The sequence below is a fragment of the Rhyacophila brunnea genome, unplaced genomic scaffold (assembly GCF_057557595.1).
Source record: "Rhyacophila brunnea isolate RB1 unplaced genomic scaffold, BYU_Rbru_1.0 scaffold_1, whole genome shotgun sequence".
Taxonomy (NCBI): Eukaryota; Metazoa; Arthropoda; class Insecta; order Trichoptera; family Rhyacophilidae; genus Rhyacophila; species Rhyacophila brunnea.
Window position 1 is genome coordinate 7,323,625 of NW_028232751.1, and position 23,135 is coordinate 7,346,759.

A 23,135-nucleotide genomic window follows, 5' to 3' on the forward strand; every position below is an offset into this window, starting at 1 on the left:
GTATTGCAAAGTATTGCAAGTATTGCAAAGTATCTAATGTAAAATATGCTTAATACATATATTTTACTATATTATCAATAGAATAATTTCAAAAGGTGGTAAAACCACTGCCATCTTTGAATACGCGAAATAAAATTGGCAACAAGTGCCAAATTTGTATGAAAATGAAACAGGCTCATAGTCTTTATACCTACAGAGGAATTCGGGTGGCACTCAGTTCGTGTTTTAGAGATCAGTGCAAATGACATAATACTTTTCTCCAAATCGCTATACTTAAAGTTATTTGCTATAATTGAGCAATAATCATATTAGAAATAACTAAAAGATAAAAAGAACTTTTTATATACTTACAACATTTTTAAATTTTCTGTTGAATCATATAAACTTGACTTGATTAGCTTAAACGATCAAAAAAATTGTACTTGATAAAAATAATACTGAAATGTCATATTGATTTCTATAGTAACCCACGTATATATTAATAATTTTGTTAGCAACCAATAATGGTATCGAAATAACTTTTCATACAAAACAGAATTAACTGAAAATAAATTCAATTCTACTTAAAGATGGCTAAAAGTAATAAAAAAATGCATTGGCACCGTTTTCTGATATATTCTAAAAGTTTCAAATGTCTAGCTAGTCGGGAAGTTAGTTAAAAATCGATTGCAAGATTTGTACCGGACAAAAAACCACTGGATTAAGAATACGAGCTAAGAAAAACGTTGTAAAAAAAATAAATAAAATAATTAAGGACATTAGAATTCACTGAAAAAGAATCAATTTTTGAATTTTCAAGATTTGCGACATTTTTTATGAATATTTATTTTTTGGAATTTTTGGAATATTCGACACATAGTTCCTATTTAATTACGTGCTTTTCTTAATTTTGAACGACGAAGCTACACAAATCCCTTTAATGGTATGAATTTGTTTTGCATGCTGATGTAATGTTAATTTATACGATAGGAAAACGCAATAACATAATATTATAAACATACACAATATTATATTTCCTACAAAGCCAACAGATTGTTCCCTACTTCCATATGTATACCAATTTATTATTTTTTTGCCTTTACACTTTACAATGTATGTGAGCTTAATGATTAAATAATATGGTTCAGTAGAACATTATGTTATGTTACTTACATACTATTATGTATAATTGATAGGTGTGATTGGATAATTAATACACGTGTAATGGTAATAATTAAATCAATTTGTAAATAATTAATTTTTGGTTAATTTTCCACTTTGGAATTTAACAACGAAAGTAAGATTTTTTAAATGCTACTTTCTATATGGCGTCTAAGTAGAAGCAGTAAGTATAAAAAATGAAGATAATTATTGACTATTTCTATTATTTAAAATTACTATAAAAAATAATAATCCATTTTAGTTAGACTGGTTCCCAGGTTCGAACCCTGGGTCTAGCAAGTGCACACATTGTTTTTCAATTTGTGTATGAGTCCGAGTATGGACCTTATAGGTTGAGCAAGTGGCTGACATCCATGTCTCGTAAAAAGAAAATCTGTTAATACAAACCTCCATTCTAAGAGGCCCATATATGATCTTATTGGGATCGGATATGGTCGATATATTAATAATTTAGTTGCTAGGACCACCTCCTTAGCAATCAATAATAGTAGATTGGATTACGGAATTCTTCCGAAATAACTTTTCATTCAAAACTTAAAACAAAAATTAACTGAAAATGGATTCAATTCTACTTAAAAACGGCTAAAAATATTAAAAAACTGTATTGGCACCGTGTTCTGATATATTCTAAAAGTTTCAAATGTCTAGCTAGTCGGGAAGTAAGTTAAAAATTGATTGCAAGATTTGTACTGGATAAACAACCACCGGGCAAACAAGAATACGAGCTAAGAAAAACGCGGTAAAAATGGCCTGAATGCATAATGATGCAAATATGCATCATATATATTTTATTTAAATTTACAGTACACAATATTATCTTTTTCCATGCAAATATATATGAAAACAAAAAATACATACCTGTATTATCGTATTTTATTTTTTCCGAGCTTTTAAAATCGTTTTTTATGGAATAAGTTGTTATTGAAATAAGTAATGAGAAACGTGTTAATTTGGTTAGATTTCACAAATTTTAATCATTTTATGCTTTTTTCATATTTTTCACGGGATTATTCATTCCAAAAATAGCTAGCCTAGAGATATACTCCAGTGGCGAAGGCTTCATAGTCGGCGATTATTTAAAGCCTATCTTCTAAGAAAAATGGATCTTCAAGTAAATAATTTAATTTAAAAAATAAATAAACACACTGAAAAATCCAAGATAATTGAGGGTCATCTATCGTCAGAATTTAGAAGTAAGTACATAGTTTTATTTTATTTAGTAAGGTTTATAACCATAACTATCGCGAGTAGCGCCGTCTGGATTCAACTATATTATGAAATATTCGATGGGAATTTAAGATAACGTGGCTTGTATGCATTTCAGTCACGTGACGCTAGTCACAGTCTTGCTTTTTATTCCGAAATCATAGGTTGTTTAGTTAGCGCCTACATACACAAGAGCACATTTATTCAAAATAATTATTAATAAGAAGATAATTTAAAAAATAATTTCTATGGGATTCAATCACATTTAAATATTGATTGATGTTAAAAAATATTAAACAATTTATCTCGCTATTTTTATTTATCAGTTATTTATACCTAAGTCTGTGCTTTAAATATAGAAGTATTTTAAAATGTCTAGTTTTACGGGTTAAATTATGAATTGTTATGGAACATATTATGCACAACAACGGATATTTTCAAATATGATTGGTTATATATTTTGAGCGTATGTTACGTTTATAATTGTTAAGGAAAATACATATTTCAAAATAATTGCTTATTTATAAACTAATTATATCAAACTAATTGAGCTTTAGAAATTTCATCGATTTAGTGTACCTATTCATTAGTAGTAATATTGGGTTATCTTCTTATTTCCCGTAAATATATCTGACAAGCGTGTTACTCCACAGCCTACCTCTTTCCAAAATTCACCCTTCGCCACTAGGTATACACCTAGTAAAATTGGTAGTAAAAAGGTTAATCTGAAAAGTTGAAGTTCTCAATCGAATGGGAGAGGATCGAAAAGTTATGCGTAGTATCAAAACCAGAAAACTACAGTACCTTCGCCACATTATGAGAGGACAAAGGTATAGTATTCCCCAACGTGTCAACCTAGGGGCGGCAGGTTATATGAAAGTATGGTGAAGCAGGCAAGTATGGTGAAAAAGTATGGTGAGGCAGGCTGGTAATCAATTTGCGGTAAAATTTCCACGTTAACATTATATTATATGGGTACGTTATAATGACCAAAGTAAATCCTCTGTGGTGCCCTGCATTTTCTTTTATCGCGTCGTTATTTCTCAAAAGATGTCGGCTATTGTTGGCCTGCTTCATTCAGTTGTATGAAAAAGCCGATTTCTTACCCCTCTTTTTATTTAATACCTCTATAGTGTCAACCAAGGAAAAATCGATGGAAGGCGTGGTTTTGTGGTTTAAGAACCTTAGTGATTCCTACGAGTGCAGCTCCACTGAACTATCACGAATAGCAAATAACAAAGTTAAGATCGTCCTGGTAGTGCCCGACCTCCCATAGGGGATGGTACAATAAGAATAAGAAGAAAAAGGTTAATAAGAATTACAGTAAAATTAAGTAAACTTTACCTCAGTAATTTCATGACCTGGCCCCGAGAGGAGATTTCCGGAAATTAATATGCATCAGAATTGAATATATTTCGTGGAAATGGGGTGAAAATCTGTTGCGGTAAGAAATATTATGCAATATTTCAGTTCTTGTAAAAATGTTTACCTCTGAAGGTCCTTTCTCGAGAGACTTTTCATATTATTGGGATTATTATTATATTAATACTCATATCAGTACAGATGAATATTTTCGCATTACCACACAAATAAATGACACATAGATATCTTTATTATTACCACGTTTTTATTAGCTCATACTCTTGTTTGTCCAGTACAATTTTTTTCTTGTTTGTCCAAGATTTATAATGGACGATTGAAGATTTTTAGCCAACTTTCCGACTAGCTAGACATTTGAAACTTTTAGAATATATCAGAACACGACGACAATGCATTCTTTTAGCCATTTTAAGCAGAATTGAATTCATTTTCAGTTAATTCTGTTTTGTATGGAAAGTTATTATTGTTGGTTGCTAAGAGGGTCCTAGCAACTAAATTATTAATATATACGTGCGTTACTACGGAAATCAATATGAAATGTCAAAATGATATTTCTGTATTCTATATTTATTCAGTATTTCTATCAAGTACAAAAAAAGTATTTATTAATACATAGAATTGTAAAGTTTATATGATTCAACAGAAAATTTAAAAACGTGGTATATAAAAAGTTATTTTTATCTTGTAATTATTTTTATGTAAAGTAAAAAAAATCAATGTCATCTGTTCTTGTTAATATAATATAATTATTCTAGTCTTCCTTTTCACTGAAAACAATGTAAGAAGAACTGGACGGTCTGATATTGGCGGGCGGTTGACAATGGTGTGTATCATAATATTATATTATATTAATTTTCTCGCAATAAATCAGTGCAGTGATCACAAAATGATGTGAAATTTCATCATTTAATTACTTAATTATTTAAAAAAGAAGCTTAATAAAATTTTAGTCAGTTTTTCAGTGCGCTTAGTATGTAAAATAAGAGAAATGTAATTTTCGTATAGCCTTCTCACAAATATTTAAAAAATAAAACTAAAAATAAAATGCCACGTTTGTTTGAGTTGTATTAATATTTTTAAAATGTGATCACATGGTATTAAACATATTTTTAAGTTTTTAATTATTGCTTTCAGTTTGGCCCCTCCCTGTATAAGTATATTTTATGATGAAAATTTACTATTTTTGAATTATAAACAAGCATAATATAACGTGATATTGACATAATTATTAATTTAAATTTATTGTTTTTCACTAAAATCTATTTTTTAAAGCTTTGATATTAATTTGTCGTTGTGATTAGGGGTGGTAATATCAAAAAGTTTGAGAAGCATTGATATTGGACAGCTCGTTGAGAATAACGGTCAGTGAAGTGGAAAAATGAAAAAAAAAAAAAGTTTGCGAAGTGAGGTCAGTTTGCAAACTGCATCTACGTTACGAGGCTATATTGTATTACTCGTAAATCAATTGGGTCACAAGATGACAATTTAAATGACGGGTCGCCTTTTATATAATACAAACCGCATAACATTATTTTTAATAAAAGATAGATGCACCTTGAAGTAGCATCTAAAGCAATGATACTCAACCTATTTTTTGTTCGTAACGCGGGCCGCATCACTACTGGTGTGACGAAAAAATCATGAAACCCCCCTTTTTTACAAATCGTTTTTGAGATTTTAAAAATTATGCGTGTTTTTTAAATTAATCGTGTGCAATAGCAACACTCTTATACCAGATCTGATGTGGACCATAATGACAATCCTCTTCGGGTGTCACTATCTGTGCGTCAAAGTCGAAACGAATCTCAAGATATACGAAATTCCTGATAATAAATGTGTTTCGGGCCGCACATAAAAGCTCAAAGAGCCGCATGCGGCCCGCGGGCCGCAGGTTGAGTATCGCTGATCTAAAGGTTCAAATACATTATGATCACGTTAAGTGCTGTCACAGTAAGCTGCCGCTACGGGAAAAAAGTATATAATGTCGTTTTTCTTGTTATTTAAAATGTTATCAGGCATGCTCTCATCATATTTCAACCATTAAGTGAACATTGTCGCTTAGAAAATATGCCGGAATCACCAGAACAACAATGAGATCATCTCACGCGTACCGCGCTACATCGACACCCGCATGAGTCAATGAACATTTTTTTTTCATTTTCTACTTGCCTTCTCACGTGTTTTTTGTTTTTAGTGGTTGGCACTATGTATTTTCTATAAGAATATTGTATATTATCTATGGTCTACAAGTTGGGTTCTATCCAAGAATGTCGATCGGGCCTTCTGGCTTGGTCGCCACAAAGGCCAATTTTCTTGCATTTAAAAATTTGCGGTGTCTTACTGCGGGCGTGAAGATCTCTTCACATATTTTTTGCTATCCGTTTTTTTGTTATATTTATTAAATTCCTTTCTTTTTTGTTAATTTCCTTGTGTCTTTTCTATTAATTAGAGAAGATTTTACTCTAATTTTAATTAGAGTAAAATCGGTAAACTCAGTCAAAGCTCACTTGAGCATCATCATATTTTATAGATAAACGAGTATTTTTTTGACTATTATCTATTATGGCTGGGTTTCGCAGGGTTTAATTGAAGTTAAAAAATTAACCAACACCATCTGTAAATTATTGTGGTATTATTTCAATGAAAATAAATACGAATTACTGACAAAGTCAACTAAGTAAACTAAGTAACTACCGAGTTATCACTTTTTATGGCCAGATGCTTGCGAAGAGTACTGGGTGTGCTTTACTGTTTTTTTTACGTTGAATTTTATGAGCTGTTATGACGATGAGCTTAAAGAATTGTTGCTTGTTATTATGGTATGATTTTAACAGATACGTGGAGATAAAAGAGATGGCCATGCACATCTAATGCGAACATGTGTGTAAAATTATACTGGCAAGGATTCTTGTAGGTGCCGCGTGGTGTCCATGCATGTATTTAAGGACATGGACTAAGAAAAATAATTGAGTATAATATGCTAATACTTATATATAAGCACACATGATGTATTAGTACCTATGTAATTAGAATTTAAAAAAAAACGAAATGTGGACGTTTGGTATAACGTGGAATGAATATGATTAGAATCATTCGATTTGTAACCTATTTATTCATGAATTTAATAATAAAAATAAAATTGCTAAAAAGTCGAAGACCGAGAGGAGTGCATATCGATAGCGGAGGATTTCATCAAGCTGCGGATAAATCATGATCTATAATGATAATGATACCATATTCTTGGGTGATTATATGTTCGCTTCTACTCATGGCCCCCACAAGGGGGGGGGGCTGACAAGGCTCCTGCCTGGGGGCCCGGGCTCATGAAGGGCCCGCCGTGACAAGTTGATCAGATAAGTGAGATAAACACAGATCACAAATTTGCTCTAATAGTAAAAAAAGTCGCCTGCGGTTCTATTTGACTTCGATATTAATAATAATTAAAAATTTTGGTTGTACGATGCAATTTTTAACTGTGTGCTGATAACTCAACAATTCCATAATTGAAATGGATGTAGGTAGGTACATATTAAAAATACAAAAAAATTCGCTAAAAATACATCTAATTTTACCGCGTACCTACACCATTTGGAAAACGCTATTGCAGTGCGTCACACTGTCATTGCCCTTAGCGATAGGTAGGGGTCTAGCCTGCCTAAACATCCTAGCCTGAGGGCCCGCTTCAGGATGTGGATGCCATGCTTCTACTACTACAAAACTGTTTCACGACACTGCTGTGCTTAGGCTTTATGATCTGATGTAGTGTTAAAAACAATATATATATATATATATAATTAAAATTATGTTCCAAAATTAAAGATAAATTACTACATCTCAAATACAAAATGTGATCCGCTTGTATTGACAACTAAGCCATCAAAAAAAAACTACGATCTATTACTATTAAGTATAATGGACTGCTGCTACGTAAACACCAGTTTAATTCATAATTTTAAATAACTATTTCTTTTATTCAACGAATAATTCACAAGAATTAAGAATGTACCATTCTAATTATTGAATATACATAATTCTAAAAACACCCATGAGAAAATATAGCCAATAGAAAAAATCTTTTTCGAAAAAAGTAAGACACCCGGCAGGAATCGAACCTGCGTCTTTTGAGTATCGCCCCCTATGTGCATTATCACAAATTTTAACTATTGGCCTTTTTAATACCCGCTAATAAGCGCTCTCCACGCCAAGCGCTACTTTTTTCGAAAAAGATTTTTTCTATTGGCTATATTTTCTCATGAGTGTTTTCAGAATTATGTATGTTCAATTTATAATATATATGCGATTAGCTTATAATAGCATTCAAATACATACACCAAAACAATACAAAAATCGCAATAATACAACATCAAAATACTGTAAATTTAATATAACATGCATAATATGTACATATTAATTTTTATGGATACCAATCTAAACACACTAAATATTATGTATGTTGAAGAAATTATAAAGTTTATTGTTGTATTAGATAACGTCATTGTGCATTTAAAAATATTTCTATTTATTTTATGAGCGGTAGTAAATACGCTTGCAGTATTGCTTGAAAGGTCATAATAAGCCTGCGTATTTTCTATGAGTGACTCTGATGAGATCATCTGCTTCACCGGTTGGAACCAAAGACGTTGCAGGTAACCTTAATCTACGACGTTAAGGCGTGCATATATGAAAGTGCAAGGCAATATAACGTCAAGTGGGACGCAGAGAGGCTGAATGTGATCGATTAGAGATAGAGTGAGGTCGGGATAGATACATCTGGAAGACGGTCGGCCATGGACCTGAATGGTATGTAAGAAGTAAGTAAGCTGAAAAGTTCTTCAAATGTTAATTAAGTAATTAATTCAATGAAGGTTACACTAGCAGTTCCAGAAAACTGGCTAAGGGTTGGCACATTATACACCAAAATATTAGATTATTATTAGTTATCAATACCATATTATAAAACAGTGATATAAAATCATTTAAGAGATGATAGATCTTTAAAACTGTGATAAAATAGTAGGTACATCAACACAATATGGATTATGATCAGACCGCAACAATAAGTAAGTATATTAAATTAGTTTTTAATTAACTATTTTTTATTCAACGAATAATTCACAAGATTTAAGAACGTAACATTCTAATTATTGAATATACATAATTTTGAAAACACTTCTGTGAAAATATATTATAACCAATGGAAAAAGTCTTTTTTTCAAAGTAAGAGACGTATCGCTCCCACGCGCATTGACTACAATGCTACAGGAGTCATACCTAATTGCGACAATTGTATCTAATTGCAGGTTCAATTCCTGCGGGGGTGTCTTACTTTTTTCAAAAAGATTCTTTCTAATATCTATTCTATTTATATATATTTTTCAAAATTATGTATGTTCAATATTGGTTTTTGTTAATTTAATTTAAAACCCAACAAATTGCAACATGTTTCTTGTAAGAATTTTATTTACGAGAAAATAAAATGAAAATATGACTTTGACATTATCCTACTTAAGTGTGGATAAGTCGTTTATTTTTGTAATCTTGATAATCGTATTGTAGATCCACCAGTATAGTTGTCTGCTGAGAGAGGGCGCCATAATATGCTATCATTTGAAATATTCAATATTTCATTCGAACACAGCCAAAATATCGACTATTTTTTTATCTTTATAAATGGGGTACTAATACTTATTTCAAATAGTTTAATAATAATCAAGACTAAACTACATATTCAACTGAACATCGGTTGAATATTTGCTATTGAATTGGACAAAACCGGTGCCAATTATTGTCAAACTATGTGGAATAAGTAATATTAATTTATTTATATTAATAGCTACCGTCTTATAAAACACATGTTGAGTTTTATATAATAATTTATATTATCGTTTTGTAAATCAAATACCTAAATGCTAAATTAATTAATGAAAAATGAATGGATATAATCAAATAAATATCAATTATATCATATGTCACCGTTTATGGCACAGATAATTAATATTATCTCAATTTATTAATGATAGCTATATGGGCACTGATTTATAGTATGAGACAATAAGTTTTTGGTATGAAAAAATTAATCTTCCTTAGAAAATTTAAGCTTGAGAAAGTAGTGAATTAGTAATTATTATATAAAATACAGCTACCCCTGAAGACTTATTCAGGCAACTTGAGTGGAATGACAAAGGGATCCCCATATAATACCTGAGTCATCTGCGCTTTGCCGATGACATAGTAATTTTCTCGCAAGACTCAGAAGACCTTCAAACCAGAATGTAGGAACTCGCTGAAGTAAGCAACAAAGTAGGCTTGAAAATAAATGTAACAAAGACGAAAGTCATGTTCAACTGCTTTGCGGGCCAAAAAGAGATCCTCGTCAATGGCACTCAGCTCGAACAGGTGAAAAGTTACATCTATCTGGGACAACAAGTGTCTATAGATGGAAGTATATTTGATCAAATTGTTCGCAAAGTAAAGCTAGGCTGGAGTGCTTTTGGCCGCCTGAATAATGTTTTCAAAAGTGACCTTCCACTTTACCTAAAGCGCAAAGTGTTCAACCAGTATGTGCTTCCCGTGATCATATATGCGTGTGAAACATGGACATTAAGTAAGAGAGAGAGATCCAGAAACTTAAAGCAGCCCCACGTGGTATGGAGAGGTGCATGCTGGGAATAACGCGAAAGGACAAGAAGAGGAATGAGGGGATAAGGAAGCAGACAAGGGTTTGCGATGTAATAGAGTTTATTAAAAGCCTTAAATAGAGATGGGCTGGACACATATCTCAAAGAAGAGACAATTGTTGGACAAATATAGTCATTCAGTGGTATCCAAGAGGTACAAAACGTCCGCAAGGTAGACCCAGAGGCCGCGGGATCGATGAAATGATAAAGTTCTGCGGAAGTACGTGGCAACGCAATGCACAAGACCGAGAGAAGTGGAAGCAGCTTGAAGAGGCCTTCATCCAGCAGTGGATAGATTCAGGCTGATGATGATGATATAAAATACCATCGAAATATAAAATAATATTTCATCGATAATTATCTCTTGTAAATAATATTAATCCGCCTATGGAAAGCTATTTTACTCGTCAGATTCATTTTTTTTCTTAATTTTTTTCCTCCTACATTCTCAGTTTAAATGTCATTATATAAAGCGTTTTAAATCCTAATGGTTATAGCCTTTTTAAACACATTCAATGAACTATAATTACAGTTGTTATTCTCTAGCATACGAGGTTGCAAATAAATTTTATGTTTTTAAGAATGCGTCGGAGAAGCACGGAGGCTACTATTAAAAGTCAGAGTTGGAAATCAACCTACATGATTATACGAGTACATCATCGTTTTCCACCTGTAGCTTTTAGACGCCATCCGACGCCGCTATTGTGATATTACGCAAACTATTACCACGTTGCAAAATATACCTTATCAAAAATAGATATATGGATTAGGAATTGCAATACCGATATTTCAAAACCGGTATTCCAGTATTTATCAATACCGAAATACCGGTTTAAAAAATCCAAAATACTGAAATTTTTGGTGTTAAGAAACCATTCACAATATTATACTCATTTATAAAATTGTCTCGATAAATTAAAATACTGATATTATCTTGAAATAAAAAACACTATTGATGATTTTGCAAGTGTTGCATTGAATAACCTTTTCCTGCAGCCGTGCTTATTTTTTACACTTACTGATCTAGCATTTTTGAGGACTTTAGTTGAAATTGTCAATATATTCAAATTATTTGTTAAAATAATTCAATTTATATTAAATTAAATTAAATTAAAAATAAAAATGATGTTTTTAAATAGATTGTACTAGCTATATTTACCGATAAGTACTTATGTTTTAAAGAATACCGGTATTCAATAAGAAATATCGAAAAACCGGTATTGATATTTTAATTCGATATTACAATCCCTAATAGGGATGAAGTAGAAAGGAACGCAATATTGATTTTTTCTTGCACACATTTGCAACGCTGCAGCAGCAGAGAAGGGCTCGAATTGTGTTAAATAACAAAATTTCTGACAGCAAATTGTATTTCATTATCTGCCTCTTCTGTCAAAAAAAAATCTATGTGATTATTGTGATTGAAGAATTATTTTTATACATTTTAATTTGCCTATATTACTAAATTATATACTTATTTATCGTTGTTTTTATTTTTAAAGTATCAACTGTCACTCTGATGTTTAATCGTTCGTTTACGTAAGGAATTGCAAATGGTTAACAATAATAAACAATTAACAAACAAACGGAACAATTCTACCATCAAACTTGCGTTAGTATACAGCTGACTGATTCGCAGCTAACTTCATACTGTCGCGCACTTTCGTAACGGTGTGCGCGCGCCACTCTCAATTTTACTCTCTACCAAACGCCCCAAAGGAAGTATAACTTCAATAAGTAGTTTCGATATAAGGTTTATTATTATTTGTACTTTTCATTATTAATTCTATTTAAAAAAATATATGACAGCAAATTGTATTTCATTATCTGCCTCTTCTGTCAAAATAATGAGGTTATTTATCATTCGGCAGTGTTGCTATATTTCAAATAATTCCAGTGTTGCGAAGTGTCAAATATAATATTTTCATTGGATTTTAGGACGAAAATTTAATAATATAAAAAAACGTCCGGAGCAGTGGAGTACTACAAATTTTCGGTGCTCTAGCGCTGCTCCTGCTCCAGGTAAAACCCCATTACTCCACTGCTCCGTGCTCCTGTTCTGTGCTCCCCTTCAACGCTGTGATTTAATTAACTATCTTATAATAAATTGTAAAATGGTAAAAAAAAACAATGAATTTTTTTTAAGCTGATGATTTTCTTTGGTAATTGAATCAGTATTTAATAATGATTATACATGTAGTGATTTAAGCTTTTTGAACTCCGTGTGTGTGCATTTTATAAATCGGTTTTATTATATTTCAATCCAGAAACAAAATACACCTACCCTTATTAATTACTATCCGTTGACCATATCCGGTTTGTTTTGAAATCAGAGAAGTGACTTTAACGCAAGAATTAATGAATAATTAATGCTTGCGTTAATGCAAGCGCAACATAGTTAAAACAATGTCATTTAATTTATCATGATCCACCGTGGAGTTACATGTTATTTCAAAATATCAAAGTTACTTTGTTATGAAAGTATAGACATGCTAAAATATTCGGATTAATTTCATATGTTGCAAACTTTTAACTTTTGCTCATGGAAAATTTAATTTTACTCTCGGACAATGTAGTAAAATTAACCCAGATGAAAATTTTATCATATTGTATCTCCAGGATTTTAAAGTTACGAGTATTTTTTCGTTTATTTTATAAAAGTCGGTATATTATTTAGGAATGAATAAAAACAAAAAATCTACTGATGTAACTAATATTATTGCATATAAACTAGAATAATGAAAAATTCTAAATGATACAATTTTAATTGGTGAAACAATATGGTTAATAATATTAATACTATCGACCGAGGATACTTGATGGAGTTTGAATTTAAATTCTAATGCGTGCGGATAGTGCCTGAAAATGCCGAAAGGCTAAACCGGTATCACAAAAAAACTACTCAAATGGAATAGCACAAAACTTAAATCCATTAGAATGTTGTTAATGTACATTTACTGTTTTATAATTTCATAGTGGTTATTATTTTTTATTTAATATCAAATTAAGTAGACAGTATTTTGAATAAGCTTGTGAATCTTAAGACGCTTGCATTTTTTTTAAATTTGTGATATTATAATTTTTATTAAATAATTCATCTCAATTGTACCGTCGTCGTGGTACACATGGTTGCCTAGTTGGTAAGCATAGATGCTGTATGTAACCATGGGTAGAGTTGGGTTTCGGGAATTTCCCGACGGGAATTCTCGAGAAACTTTCAAGATTTTCCATCCCGAATCTCGAGAATTGAAATTTTTAACATTTCGGGAAATGTCGGATCTCGAGAATCTTTTCTCGGGATTCGGGATTTCTTCATTATCAAATATAAATAAAAAAAAACCGATTTTCTATATGGAAAAAGTGGACAGAAAACACAAAACGTTCAAAGACTGGTGGGGCATTTAACACAATGAAGCCAACGTCGACTCAAAATGAGCAAAATTTTTGCAACATCAGGGAATTTTGTGTCTCAAAAGCGTACGCGATTGTCAGACGCAGCGATTGACAGTATGTTTTGAATTATTTTTGTTTTCCTACCTCTATTTTGTTTATCTTCTTACATAAATAATAAAAAAATCATATTTTTTCGAATTTGTCTGTTTTTACACTGAAAAAACGATTTTTACAGGTTTTTTTTCAATTTCCCGATATCTGGAGAATTCTTGAGAATTCTTTTCTGGAAATCCCGAATCTCGAGAATTAAAAATTTCATCATTTCGGGAAATTCCGAATCTCGAGATTGAGATTTTTTCGGGAAACACCCAACTCCAGCCGTGGGTCATGGATTCTAAGCCTGGGACTGGGTAAATAAGGTGTAATTATATTTTACTGGGATGGGCATATGCGAATGGCTGATAGCCATTATTCGTAAGATGTTTATAAATATAACCTCCACACCGTGGAGACCCTTATGCTCCACTCAAAAACGAACATGAATTAAAATAATGCCATTAATTGTCATTTTGAATATTTATCCTGATTTTGGTTACTTATATTATGAATATAATTAGTATTATGAAAGCTTTCAGTGGGTAACATTTAGAATGTAACGTAAATTACAACATTTTGCTTTAAAAAAAATAGGTGTGTGTATTTATGTACGCGCGTTAGAAGTTATACTTCTTTGCCGTAACAAAACAAAAATAAAACTTGACTTGCTGTAGTGTGGTGATTTAGAATCAGGTTCACAAAATAAATAAAAGTGTTTCTTTGGTTCATCGAACTATCCAAATTATGTGTTTTTCTTATTGGTAGGAAGTTGAAATGGAGTGCTGCTGGTTTAAAATTATCTTGTTGCTTCATTCCGTATTTATTAATATTTTTTACTATTGCTATTTTAATTATCTTGATAAATTACATACTCAGGAAAAGTGGCGCTTATTGGAGCGCCGCTGGTTTAACTCATATCACTTCAATATAATCATAATAATAATTATTTACCAACTCAACATTCACAAAATTTATTTATTTATTGATATTTAATTTTACTCATAAATAAAACTTACAAAAATATAGCCTCATATCTTGATAAACAACCTTTACAATGAAAAATATACACTCCAATATAAATAAAGTTTTATGAATAACTTTAGGAAAGTCAACAGAAACAAATTTGAATCCACCTAACACAACGATAAATATTTTAAAGTATTACGCAACCCGAATGTAATATAAATTATAAAAAATATGTGTTACATCATGGCCGGTCACACTGCAAAAAACACACTCTGATCTGTTTTCCCAAACGCGCCAAAAGAAGTATAACTTCAAAAAAGTTTTTTTTAAGTCAGTCTGACTCTCAGTTTGTCATACGATTTATTATAGTAATTAATACAGTCACTCTATACCATGTAGAAAAGCTCTTAGAGTGGGTCTGACCCACACTTGGTTTATACGAAGGAAACTTTCTCAGGTTTTCAGGTTACTTAATAATTTTTATATTTACTTACTCTTTTTCTAATACTGCTTCTATTTCTTTAATAGTATTCCTATATTATTTATATCATATTTAAATAAATAGTTTTAAATTTGAATTAAATTATGGAAAATAATTACAAGATAAAAAGAACTTTTTATATACAACGTTTTTAAATTCTGTTGAACCATATAAACTTGACTTGACTAGCTTAAACTATCAAAAAATTTGTACTCGACATGTCATATTGATTTCTATAGTAACGCACGTATATATTAATAATTTTGTTAGCAACCAATAATGGTATTGAAATAACTTTTCATACAAAACAGAATTAACTGAAAATGAATTGAATTCTACTTAAAGATGGCTAAAAGTATTAAAAAATGCATTGGCATCGTATTCTGGTATATTCTAAAATTTTCAAATGTCTAGCTAGTCGGGAAGTTAGTTAAAAATCGATTGCAAGATTTGTACCGGACAAAGCACCACCGGACAAATAAGAATACGAGCTAAGAAAAACGATGTAAAATAGGTAACGGAGAGAGAACCGAGTCTACGAAAGTATATTAATAATAAAATTTTAGAAATATATTTTTTAGATTATCTATAATTTTACTACTACATATCCTGATAAAGGTGTAATTAAACCAAATTGCTGCCGGAAAAAAAATTGTAGTAACTAATATACTTAGTAATTTATTTTGCTTTTACTTGACAATATAACTATTGGGAATAAATTCTCTCGGAAAACCGATAACTTCATCTACATGTCAACTTTCCATCGTTACCGCCTATGACATGGAAACAAGTGTGTTACTTTGTAATTTTAAGTTTAAATTTCTGTCTCAGACAACTAAAATCTACATAACATACAAAACACTACAAAGCTCAGTTATCACACAATATGAATCCGAATGCAATAATAAGACTACGAATGTAAGATAAGTAAAAAGTCAGACAATTATATACTGATCTGTTAACATTGTAACACAGAAAATTTAGGGATATTGTAATATTATTATTTATGTTTTATACTCGTGGTTAAATGCAATATTTACTACTAATATTATTTACTGTTTCAATAGAAAATAGTTAACCTATAAATAATATACAATACTAACAAAATTTAAAGACAAAATTATTTATTGAAGATATGTATAATAATAAAACTTAAAAAAATCTTCGTTAAAAAAATAAATTAAGTAGATATATAAATTTACGTAGATTATCAACTCTTGCATGCATATCTAAATATTGATGTACTTAACGGCCCACATGCTCAGCACAGGTCAAAATGGAGCTTTTATGAAATTTTCAGAGCATAACCCTGGTCATTTTTTAAAAGTCGTAGATAATCTATTTATATAATTTTGAAGCCTTATTATCCTTTATATTTATTTTATACATTTGATGACTGCATAAAGTATTTTATTACATAAAATAGTATTATTTTAAACCTCTCGCTCTAATGTTTTAGAATATAGTCATATTTAGGGATCTCGAGCTATTTTCGATACCTATGAATCCCGGGATTGATAAACCTAATCCCGGGATTTCGGGATTGATTTTTTTATCAATTTTTATGGAAAATAAAATAAAAGCGAAAATATAACAGAAAAAATACTTTTAATAAAAAATAACTACATTAGAAATAAATTGAGTTTGAATGAAGTTTGATTTATACCCATGTGTAGGTTGCCGATTCATTTTATTTTTTTCATATAAATTATTAATAATGAGAAAGATTGGAACAAAACAATGCTTCGCACTTTTAACAAAGTAATTCCACCATGATATCATACGTTTTACGGCAGTTTCATATTTGGCTGACTAATTAGATTTATGAAGCGGAAAGGCCATAAGTACGCCATGATTATTTGCTTTACTATTTTAAATCTCGCTAATCCATCCATTATGTCTTTACTATCAGAAACAGCAATCTCATAATAAATTCACATTATTATTTATATTACAATATTATTTACTCCATTAAACTTATGTACGTCCAAAATTGAACGTATACAATATTAACAATAAATGTCTTAAATAGTATAAATTATACTAGATTTATTTTTGACCGATTTTATCAATGTTATTTGTAAATATAAAAATTTTATATTAACAATGGAAAAAAATGTCAATCCCGAGACCAGTCCCGGGATACCGGGATTGTCAAATTGTAATCCCGAAATCCCGGGATCAGAATTTTGGCTCAAGATTGGATTCCCTAGTCATATTTCAGTACATCCATGTGAAGTGGAGTTAAGATTTTTTAGATGTATTAATTTTTAAACGCATTTACAAAACCATTTGTAAAATTAGTGTTAACATTATTATAGTTGAATATTTACGATAAAAAAATATATTTTATAATCTTTGTGATCCCAAATTTGACAAGAATTAGGCATTTTATTTTTTAAAAAATGGGCACGATTAACACATTTGAAGATAATTCTAAAGATACTAATTATAAGCTGTGTCTTTGTCCATTCAATCCTACGAATAATTTTCCTACGAATAATAATCCTACGAATGATTTCGGCCTTCGGATTTCGTCAGGCACCCCAAATATTAATCGTAGGATGTTTATCACATTAAAATGGTCAAAAAAGTAGCTTATAATCAGTATCTTTAGAATTATCTTCAAATGTGTTAATAGTGCCCATTTTCGAATAATAAAAGTCTAATTCTTGTCAAATTTTGGATCAAAAATATTATAAAATATATTTTTTTATCGTAAATATTCAACTATTATAATGTTAACATTAATTTTACAAATGGTTTTGTAAATGCGTTTAAAATTAATACATCTAAAAAATCTTAACTCCACTTCACATGGACGTACTGAAATATGACTATATTCTAAAACGTTAGAGCGAGAGGTTTAAAAGAATACTATTTTATGTAATAAAAATACTTTATGCAGTCATCAAATGTTTAAAATAAATATAAAGGATAATAAGGCTTCAAAATTATATAAATAGATTATCTACAACGCTTAAGGAATGTCCAGTGTTATGCTCTGAAAATACCATAAAAGCTTCATTTTGACCTACGCTGAGTGTGTGGGTCGTTAAGAGCATACTTCAGTGAAACGACAAATAATTTTCAACAATAGGTGCGGCGAAATTTCGGAGTCGCTCGCAATCGGAGAGCGAAAGTAGAGCTGTGAACATGTCAATTTGTTTTGTGATGGCGTCGGGGGAATTAATTCTTAAATCGTGCCAAGATGACTAAAAAACGTTACCCACTTACGTGAAAAAGAAAATATGTCAATTAATATATTATTATTATTATTACTAATAGAGCAATACACATAACATTAAATGGACGTATGTTGAATTTTTATGACAAATTATGTTTTTTTCTGCACGCGTCGTTTGCACAATCTTCGCGTCGCGTATTCACGATCGCTTTAGACCGTGCCCTAGTTGAAGTATAGCCTTAAACATTAAAATATATTAATTATATTTGATTCCTTCCCAACCATATTAACTGCTAATATTTTTTGTGCCCAATTACTGTAGATACATTATATTGTAATAGTTACTATAAATTGAATTTTAATATAATATGTTACTATAATATTTAACACCCACGGTGGCTACGCGGCTTAAGCGTTGGACTATCATGCCGTGGGTCTCAGGTTCGAATCCTGGGTCTGGCAAGTACACATATTGTTTTTAAATTTGTGTGTGAGTCAGGGTATGGACCTAATAGGTTGAGCAAGTGGCTGACATTCATTTCTCGTAAAAAACAAAATCTGTTAATACAAACCTCTACTCTGTGGAGGCCCATATGATCCTATTAGGATCAGACATGGTCGAAAAAAAATGTTACTATAAATGCAATACTTTTGAAGATACCACTTATATTGTGTAAATTATTATGTAAAAGTTAAAAGCGTATGTCAATTAAACAAAATAAAGTATTATGTACATATTCCACATAGTTAATCAGTTATTAGTTAAGTACTTATGAGTTGATATTTTCCCTCGAAAATTACCGTTCCTGATCGTTAGTAAAATATATTTTTTAATTATTTTTATTTCACTTTGCTCTTGCAAATGCCCAGAGTTTATTAAACTCTAGAAAATTATTCTGTAAAGACGGTTTTTATTGCAAAGCATTCGGGTCAAAGTTACCCCAATATCTTCCATAACTATGTATTTCTTTCCATCCCACTTTAAACATTTTGCTAAGCAAGTTTTTTTTTAAATCGTAGCAGCACTTCTGCGTAAAGCACTTTAATCTAATATTTTTAAACTTGATAAGTTATTACCATGTTTTTATTAACTCGTATTCTTGTTTGTCCAGTACAAATTTTTTCTAGTTTGTCCAATACAAATCTTGTTTTAACTAACTTTCCGATTAAATGGACATTTGCAGCTTTTAGAATATACCAGAACACGATGACAATGCATTCTTTCGATACTTTTAACCATCTTTAAGGGGGACATGCTCAGCGTAGGTCAAAATGGAAATTTTATTGCATTTTTAAACCACGATCCTGGACATTCCTTAAACGTTGTAGATAATCTATTTATATAATTTTGAAGCCTTTTTATCCTTTATATTTATTTTAAACATTTGATAACTGCAAAAAGTTTTTTTATTACATAAAATAGTGTTCTTTTAAACATCTCGCTCCAATGTTTTAGAATATAGTCATATTTCAGTACATGAATGTGCAGCGGTGTTAAGATTTTTTACATTTATTAATTTTTAAACTCATTTATAAAACCATAATTATAATTTATGACGAGATTATTTTTGTAAAATATTTACGATAAAAAATTATATTGATAATCTCTGTGATCCCAAATTTGACAAGAATTAGGCATTTTATTATTCAAAAAATGGGCAAGATTAACATATTTGAAGATTATTCTAAAGATACTTATTATAAGCTATGTTTTTGACTATTCAAGTGTAACAAACATTCTGCGAATAATGATTGCTTTATAATAATTATTGATCTAAGTATAAGGTAGTGTTTTTTTTGAAATACGCCATTTATTTTGTCATTATTTTGGCGTATTTCAAAAAAACACTACCTTATACTTAAATCAATAATTATTATAAAGCAATCATTATTCGTAAAATGTTTATTACACTTGAATGGTCAAAAACATAGCTTATAATTAGTATCTTTAGAATAATCTTCAAATCTGTTAATCTTGCCCATTTTTTGAATAATAAAATGCCTAATTCTTGTCAAATTTGGGATCAAAGAGATTATCAATATAATTTTTTTTTGTAAATATTTTACAAAAATAATCTCGTCATAAATTATACTTATGGTTTTATAAATGCGTTTAAAAATTAATAAACGTTAAAAATTGTAACACCACTGCACATGGATGTACTGAAATATGACTATATTCTAAAACATTAGAGCGAGGTGTTTAAAAGAACACTATTTTATGAAATAAAAAAACTTTTTGCAGTTATTAAATGTTTAAAATAAATATAAAGGATAAAAAGGCTTCAAAATTATATAAATAGATTATCTACAACGTTTAAGGAATGTCCAGGAAAATGGTTTGAAAATGCAATAAAAGCTCTATTTTGACCTACGCTGAGCATTAAGCAGAATTGAATTCATTTTCAGTTAATTCTGTTTTGTATGGAAAGTTATTTCGGAAAAAATTCGTAAAAAGTGAAACACTATTATTGGTTGCTTGGTCCGAGCAACTAAATTATTAATATATACGCGCGTTACGATGAAAATCAATATGAAATGTCAAAATAACATTTCATTATTATATATTTATTCAATATTTATATCAAGTACAAAACAAAAGTATTTATTAATATATAGAATTATCAAGTTTATATGATTCAACAGACAATTGAAAACGTTGTACTTATATAAAAAGTTCTTTTTATCTTGTAATTATTTTTCATATATCTTGTAACGTGTCATAATATTAACAAATAAATGCTTATTAGTTTGTGAACGTGTAAATTATTATTAAAATAATAATTTTAGAAGAGACCAATTTTTTTTTCTATCCTAGCTATAAATTAGAAAAATATTAATTTACGGATAAACTTTGTTTTATTATAATATAAATCAATCTACCTTGATTATTTGCTGTGCTGGCGCAAGAAGTCTTTGCGGAGACGAGATGCTGATGTCCTGCCCCGCTTCCGGATCTCCAAAAGTTCAGTCAGATAAAGTAGGCACTGGGTAACTTTGTCGAGAGCGATCGCAGTGAAGATGTGTTTATCGTAAGGCCGTTGGAAACGAACTGATTTCTCTACCGGGACGGTGATAATAATGTCGTCTCTACTCTCCCTAAGTTAGTGGTGGCCAACCCGCATCATGATTTCAGGATGCCCATTTAGAAAGGTTTTATAATTATATAATTGATAGTGACAAGTATAATATCACATTGTTTAACGTTAATAACTATATTATATTATCCTCAAATAATATCTTACATCTTTATGTCAAAATATTGATTCCAAGTAAAATAATATAAGATACATAGTATTTATTCGCTTTCTTATTGCGCAATCTCCTAGCAGAGGTAGGTAACCATCTGGGTGATATTAGGTTTGTCATCTGCAACCCGGAAACAGTTCAGTGGAGCTGCACTCGTACCAATCACGGAGGTACTAAAACCACAAAGGGCGGCGTCGTCTTCTGCTACGCTTACCGTTGATATTTCCTTGGATAACAAATTGAGGAGTTCTGTAGTTTTGTCCTCTCATAATGTGGACGAGGTACTGTAATTTTCTGGTTTTGTTATTTCGGTCCTTTCCCATTCGACTGAGAACTTCAACATTTGTCACCCGGTCAGTCCAAGGAATTTTGAGGATGCGTCTATACAGCCACAATTCGAAAGCTTCAACTCTCCGTGACATCTCTTGGTTTAGCATCCATACTTCTATACTATATAAAATAATTGAGATAATATAACAATGATGTACTGGTGAGATCAATATGATCAAGATATTAATATTATTATAAGAATGTACTGAGAGACTTGATTCGAGTAGAACAACGGATGTACCATGTCGAGTAAAGAACTCTTGATAATAGCAGCACGTCTCGCGACGGACTCGATAGGTCGAGTGAGGATTTATAGATTGACCTTCTTATTGGCTTGTTGAGGCATGGTCTAAAAAGATCGTGGCTGGGCGATGCGCGGATTGTGCAAATGACACGTGCTCAACGAAATATAATTTGTCATAAAAATCCAACATACATCCATTTAATGTTATGTTTATTGTTATATTGCTAATAATAATAGTATATTAATTGACATGTTTTCTTTTATAAGTGCTTACGTAAAGTTTTTTAGTCATCTTTACACGATTTAAGAATATTTTTATCCGACGCTATGACAAAACAAATCGACGTGCAGACACCTCTACTGTCGGTCTCCGATTGGCGAATAGTGAGAAATTTCATCGCACCTACTGTTGAAAATTATTTGCCATTTCACTGAAGTACGCTCTTAATACTATACATATATTACAGTACACATATTGTCGTACACCAACACTACTGATCTAGTCATGATTGAGGAAACGATGACAATTATTATTGTTCTAATATTTTGTTTACACAAAAAAAACCTACACATGTGTGTCACTAATTTAATGCCGAGTAGTATGATTGCTACACAGTTTTGAAATAGTTTTATAATATATTAAAAACAATTTAATTAAATCTGCATAAAAATCGTCTTATATACAGTGTATTGTTTAGATTTTTTAATTAAATATTTGATCTCCAAATTGAGGTTAAAAAGTAGTTGAATTTAATTTTTACACAC

General features: G+C 30.5%; 1 protein-coding gene across 1 annotated transcript in view; it reads right to left on the bottom strand.

Annotated features, from left to right (window-relative positions):
• LOC147079440 (proton-coupled amino acid transporter-like protein acs) overlaps positions 1 to 21,584 on the bottom strand; it is a 68,034-nt gene extending 46,450 nt beyond the window's left edge. Inside the window, exon 1 of the mRNA XM_085960466.1 lies at positions 21,431 to 21,584. The gene's annotated coding sequence lies outside the window, so the exon portion shown is untranslated. The remainder of the gene's footprint in view (positions 1 to 21,430) is intronic.
• Between the last annotated feature and the right edge of the window lie 1,551 nt (positions 21,585 to 23,135).